General features: G+C 42.3%; 1 long non-coding RNA gene across 1 annotated transcript; it reads left to right on the top strand.

Moving 5' to 3' along the window:
* The first annotated feature begins 426 nt into the window (after nt 1-426).
* Nucleotides 427-5064, top strand: LOC111738174. The gene is made up of 3 exons (XR_002779716.1): nt 427-479; nt 2539-2619; nt 4734-5064. It is a non-coding gene; the product is annotated as an uncharacterized LOC111738174 (long non-coding RNA).
* The last annotated feature ends 1514 nt before the right edge of the window (nt 5065-6578 follow it).

The following is a 6578-nucleotide window of genomic DNA, read 5'->3' as shown; positions in this document are numbered from 1 at the left end:
TTTTAGACAAGTCTTATAATCTATTACATTATTACATTTTTGATTCAAGAGAGTAGCAGGGTCCTTATGGACCTGGTGCCTGCAATTGAGTGATAACAATAAAAATGTGTTAAATGAATGTCAATGAAGGAGAGCTGGGGTGGGGTGGGGGGTTTCTTACAGGCAGTGCAAGCTGGCTTTTTTCTTTTTTCTCTCAAGCACTTCGTTTGTCAGGCACTGTAAAAATGCAAAAAATAGACATCTGTTATTTTTGCTGCCCAGCATTACTTCACCCTCCGGTAACAGGACCTCAATTTCTCTCTGGGGAATTGCCTTCCTCCACTCAGCCCTCACTTCCATTAGCTCCAGCTAGGCATGTGACATGAGCCTAACCAATCAGATCATCGCAGCCCCTTGGCAACAGTATTTGGTTCAGGGATGTGCCCCAGTGTAATATGGGCCAATGAAAGCTGCCTCTGGCCTCATGTCCAAACTCTTGGGTAAGAGAGCTCTCTTTTTCCTACTGGACTTGGAATAGTGAGGATGGAAGCCTGGGAGAGATGATTCAAGGGAATTGAGTTATGTATGAAATTAGGGAGCAAGCCACAGGGGTGAGTTTCTGGCAGAGGGACACCCCCCACACACACCAGAAAAAATGGGCAAAGGGCCAGTGCAGTAGGGTGAGGAAGCAGGAGGTGAGTTCAGGGGGTTGGGCAGCAGCCAGTCTTCAGGGGCTTTGTGGGTCATAGAGAGGGATTTGGATTTTACTTCGAGAAACTCTTGGAAGGTTTTGGGCAGAGGAATCATATGAGCTGTTTCACATTTTTTAAAGGTCACTCTCTCTGTGAGATGACACTGGGAGTGAGGGTAGGAATATAGGAAGAAGGGAGACAGACCAGTTAGGAGACTGTTACAGTCATTAAGGTAGAAATGTTGATGCTTTGGTCTAGGTTAGTAGCTGCGATGAAACACAGAGTGATGGCTTGTTTGAGAATGGAGCCAGAGCAAACAAACAGAACCTAGAGAGGTTTTTTTTATGTCATCCTTTGAGCCCCTGGACCCAGCTATGCCTGAAGCAATTTCTCGCAGACATTTCAGTTACATGAGCCAATAAATTCTTTTTTATGGTTAAAGATAGTTCAATTTGAGACTCTTGTCACTTAGAAATGAAATGAGTCTTGGCTTATGTGCATTATTTCATTAATCCCCCAAACAAATAGATGGGATTGCCACTATTATCAGTCCAATTTTGCAGTTGAGGAAACTGAGGTTTAGACAGAGAAAGTGAATTGCTCAGGGCCATACAGAGATTAAGTGATAGAGATGGATGGGATTCAAACCAAATCACTACCCCAAAGCCTATGTAATTAACCCTACATGACACTGATTGTAAACAATACCCTTCCCCTCTCCTCTCTGCCTAATATCACTTTCCTGACTGCCATTCAGTTCCTTTTGCTCTGTCTACAAAACTCTCAAGTGGTACCTATGCAAAATGATTGGCATCACAAAGATCTCGAGTAAATTTTTAGTACTGACCCTGTGTTCCACGTAGAGCAACTTTATGTATGTGAGAAACTCAGAAAGCATATGTGTCAGTATTGGAGGCTGTATGATAGGATGATTCTCTTAAAAAAGACAGAAACTCAGATCAAATAAGCTGAAGAAAAATTAGATTAGAAAACAAACTATGACACAATTGGCTTCAGGTATGGCTGGATCCAGGACCTCCAATGACATCTTCTATTCCTCTTGCTTTACAGGCTGTCTGTGTGGAAAGTACGATGGCCTCCAGCAGTCCACAATTTAGCTTAGAAACTCAGGGGAAAGAGACAATTTTCTCCAAAAGCTCTGAGAGGAAATCTCTCTGGAAGTCTCTGTTTGACTCAGGGGCAAGGACCCATTCTTTCTCTGATCCAATCCCTGAGATTAGGCTAATAGGACACCCTGTGGAGCAAGATATGGTCATGTGTCCACCTTTATTACCCAGGAATAGATGGGTTAGAATCAGTAAACGCACAGAATGGTTCCTTATAAAAAAAGGAAGTTTTTATCTCCAAAATATAGGGAAGGAGTGATAGGCAGATCAGTGCAACAAGTCTTCAGAAAACTCTGGCCATTCTATTATGACTTTATGTAGTTGAACTTGGGAGGTTGTGCCTTCAGTTTGTACTGGAAAGAGGCCAGATTTTGGAGGCAAATGGGCCTGAGTTCAAGGCCAGGGTCTGACACTGAGCTCTTTGGGTCTCCATTTCTCATTCACAACATCGTTATGTAGCAGTGATTTATTCTTGATCTTTTGTGTTTGCTTCACATTTTAATTTTAAATAATTTTTGGTAGCGTGAAAGAATTAAAAGACTGATTATCACATTGTGCAAGTTTAAAAGACTGACAATCACATCGTGCAAGTTAGAAGTAATTACACTGCACTATGACCACAGAACCTTGACAATGCATGAAGTTCACAAGTATCATTCTGGGTCATGTGCCTATAGTGCTGTTTTACTGTTCGAGAACAGTAATTTCTTGCCTTCACTATGCCCTTTCATATTCAAAAGGCCAAGGTCTTGCATGTTATAGTCACGACACGTCTCAGCCATCTATCTGCCAAACAACATCATAACAGTATGTATCCTCAGGTAAAGTATAGTAAATGTTTTATCACCAGCATACCTTGTGAAGACTGTATGGTGAGGGACAGTTGATAATATTAACATGAATCAGTTGCAATGCCTTCTGTTGCACCCAGCAGAAAACCCAACTCTAAGCTGGCTTAAGCGATAGGACATTTATTATTTCACATCAAAGAAGGTTCAGAGGTAGGATGGCTTCTGGGTTGGCTGTTAACTCCACAATGCTATCAGGACCCAAGTTCTGGCTGTCTCTCTGCTGGGCCAGTTTTGGTGTTTACTTCATCCTCAGTCTTGTTGAAAGTTAGGGCTGTAATTCCAGCGCTCACATTCAAGCACCACAGTGTTTAGGTAAAGGGGATAATCCATACCATTCTGTGGTTCTCTCTTAAAAGAAAACATTTCCCAGAAGCCATCCGGCAGGGCCTTCTCTGCTCCTATTGGACAGAATTGGGTCCCGTGACCATTCCTGAGCTATCACTGGCTAGGATGGAATCACCATGATTAGCTTGGACACATCACCTGGGTGTGGAATGGATGTGGAAGTTGAGGACTAACCACACCACTGCAGACCAATTTAGTAATAGATGTCAAGGGCCTAGTAGGTGCTCAACTACAAATGGTTTCCTTCTCTGTTTGTCTTGGACTGTTACTGTGGTTAGATGTGTCTGAAGAAGTCAATGTCAGATAGCAGTTGCTCCAAGGACATCAAAGTCTTTGATAAGGACCACGTGAAGGCCCTTTGGTTGGGAGAAACTGAGCTCCATCCAACCGAGAGCAACTAAAAATGGAAGGAGCAGGGATTGAGGATGGAGATGGAGGCACAGACTCATCCCCCACGGCTGCTGCACCAGAGCCGGGGAAGGGGAAGGAAGAATTAGAAGATCATGTGATGTTGGAATAGGCGGATTCATCTTGGTGACTTCAGGAAGCTGGTTCCATTGTAGTTATAATTGTGCAAAGCCAAGAAAATAAGATTTCATATGGAAGCACCCACCTTGATTCTGAAAGAAAACAAACCAGTGGCAACAGCAGCAACTGAGCACAGTCTTGAATATAGAAAATCCAAATACAACTCACTGAAGTAACTAAAGTCAGTGTGAATAACGTTGAGATCGACTGTATGAAACGTCATGTGTGCCATAAGAAGGCTTTCAATCAAGTGAATAAAGTATGTGTAAGTTGTAAAAAAAAAAAAAAGGAGGGATTGTGAAATGATCTGGGGACACTGCGGGAAGGACCCCAGTCATTCCAGGAATCCCTCTACTTCTCTTCAAACAGTCATTGCCACCAACCACCATCTTCTCTTCCCAAGACCACCCGTCATCTCCTAACTCAGCCCCCAGCCCCAATTGCCCTCCATATCCACTCACCACTCTGCAGTTATTTTTAAAAACATTACTTCAGATGAATCATCTTATACCTAAAGTTCTTTTTTCTCTTTTCATAAACTGTAATCTGCTTTTTGCTTCAATGCCTAGGAAGACAGAAGCTCCAAATGAAAAGAAGTAAAAGACTTCTATAGATGTTGCCCTAATCTGAATTAAATAACCTGTCAGCATTTTCATAATTTTTGATGGGAAGTCTCATTCAGTATCAGGCCTATGGAAGGCAATTTGTTAATATTCGCTTTAAAAATTTAACTGCGTATAACCTTGGATCAAACAATTCTACTTCTACAAATTTGACTTACAAATATATATACACACAAAGACATATGCAAAGAATATTCATTGCAGTTTTGTGTGTTGTAGTAAAGACTAGGTAGGTATATAATCTAAATGTCCCTCAATAAAAGAATGCTTAAAGTAAGTTCTATTCATACAATGTAATACTATGCAGTCACTGGCTCACTGGGCGTGTCCAAATGTATTGCTGTGGTACCATCTCCAACATGTGAAATAAGAAAAATGAGGAATAGGATGTTATTATTTGACTCATTTTTCTTTTTTAAAGAGGGTAGGAAATGTACATTCATGCTTGCACATGCACAGAATATCTCTGGTAACATAGTTCTGAGGCCAAGCAAAAATAGCTAGGGACAGACTATTCACTTCGTACTGTTTTTTGTTTAACCATGTGCACATATTACCAATTAAAATATTTTTTTTTTAATGTTGCAGTGGACACTGCTGATGCTCAGCCCAGACTCTTCTGGACCCCTTCTATCATTTCTGTGCGTCTCTCTCCTGGTTTCGATGCTGATGGTTTAGTTTCCAGTGGCCCAACCCCGAGAACCTCCTTCAGAAGACTGGAGTCAGCTGCTGGAGCTGCTTTGTTCTCCAGAGAGCTGGAAGAACCTGGAGTTGAAGTTCCAGCCCTCGCCCCATACCTCACACCCCACCCTGTGGGTATGCTTTAGCTGATGACTGACCAGAATGGAATGAAAAACCCAGCTCCTTTGCCTTGAACTCCAAACAACTCAGTACTTCCACTCCATAATTTCCTGGTAGGATCAGGCAGGTGCTAGTCGCCTCCTCATGATTTTGTCTGAAATCAAATCCTCGTTTGCCCTCTTCCCCTTCCCTGTCCTGTTTCTCACACTCCCTTACAGTTTCCCTAGGAGCCCTTCCCTAATAAATCACCTGTACAAGAATCTTCATCTTGGGGTCTGCTTATGGGAAAACCAACCTATTTGTTATTTGCTTTTATTAAAGCAAGATATTTATTTATTTATTTATCTATCTATCTATCTATCTATTTATTTATTTATTTATTTATTTATTTATTTATTTGGTGAGTTATTTGATTGAACAAGCAATACACATACTTTATTATCACTGTAAAATTCAAACAAAACTGAGCACAAAGCAGTGCTTAATTTCACCAATTCCAAGTCCACTGCTCCCTGAAAGAGAAAATTGTGCTTTTAATTATATGGGTGTCCTTTCAGACCTCTGGCTTTGTGTTTTCATTCAGTCTTGTATTTTGTTTGCTTGTTTTTTTGGTAACTGAGATAGCTCTGTGTGTTTCATTTGGCAACCTGCCTTTTTATCTTTAAGAATCTGTCTTGAATGTTTTTCCATGTCCGCACTTCTAGACCTGCCTCCAGGGTGACCTCATGCTGCTCCCCTGCGTAGAACCCTTGAAATAATGCTTCCCACCGCACTTGAAATAAAATTTAAACTCCTTACCACAGATATAGGTGTGGTTTGATTTGGCCCCGCCCACCAGTTCTGTCCCATCTCACACTTATCTCCTCTTGCACACTGTGCTCCAGCCACACTGGACTCCCCTCAGTCACTTGAATGCACCATACTCTTTATTGCCTCAGGGTCATTTCATTACACAGCCCAGTTCTTTCTAGAATAATCTTCCCCCTCCTGCTTTGCCTGGCTAACTCCTACTTATCTTTGAGGTCCCAGAAGAAAAACTTTGCCTGAGGCCCCAGATTGGGTGTCATCCCATGTCATAGGTCTTTATAGCCCACTCTATTTTACCTCTGGCGCACTTGTAAATAATAAATTCGTCTTGTCATTAATTCCCATGGGTAAGTACGCTTAGAATTAACGAATTAATTATCCATTGGACTATCATTTCATGTTTTCTTCCCCTCAAGGCAAGGCCCTCCTCTGTCTTTTTTATCCACATCCTAGTGACTAGCACAGTTCCAAGCAGGAAACGGGCTGAACAAATGGTCGCTGAGTGAAAGGAAGAGCTGGAAAGCTGTCAGACAGCTTCTCTATTTCCCTCTCTCTGAGGTAATGCTGTCTCTTGTCTCTGCTATGCTCTTGGGCCTTCTCTCTCTAGACCAATGTCTACACTCACAGTTAGTGGCTGCCTTCCCATCACAGTTTGGGATTTCCCTGGTCCAGCCAGGCCCCTGACTCTACAGCAGAATCTTTCTGACCTGGAGCCCACCACCAGTGAGTGATCCATCCCAGCTGCTCCTCTCTGGCCGAAACAGCAGCAGGAAGGACTATGGGACCTGGGGCAGGCTAAGTAAGTGGGGGAAGTCGAATGTGGCA

Source organism: Pteropus vampyrus, unplaced genomic scaffold, assembly GCF_000151845.1.
Source record: "Pteropus vampyrus isolate Shadow unplaced genomic scaffold, Pvam_2.0 Scaffold36, whole genome shotgun sequence".
In the NCBI taxonomy this organism is placed as follows: domain Eukaryota; kingdom Metazoa; phylum Chordata; class Mammalia; order Chiroptera; family Pteropodidae; genus Pteropus; species Pteropus vampyrus.
Note: the sequence above shows the minus strand (reverse complement) of the source record. Positions and strands in the feature narration are given on the sequence as shown.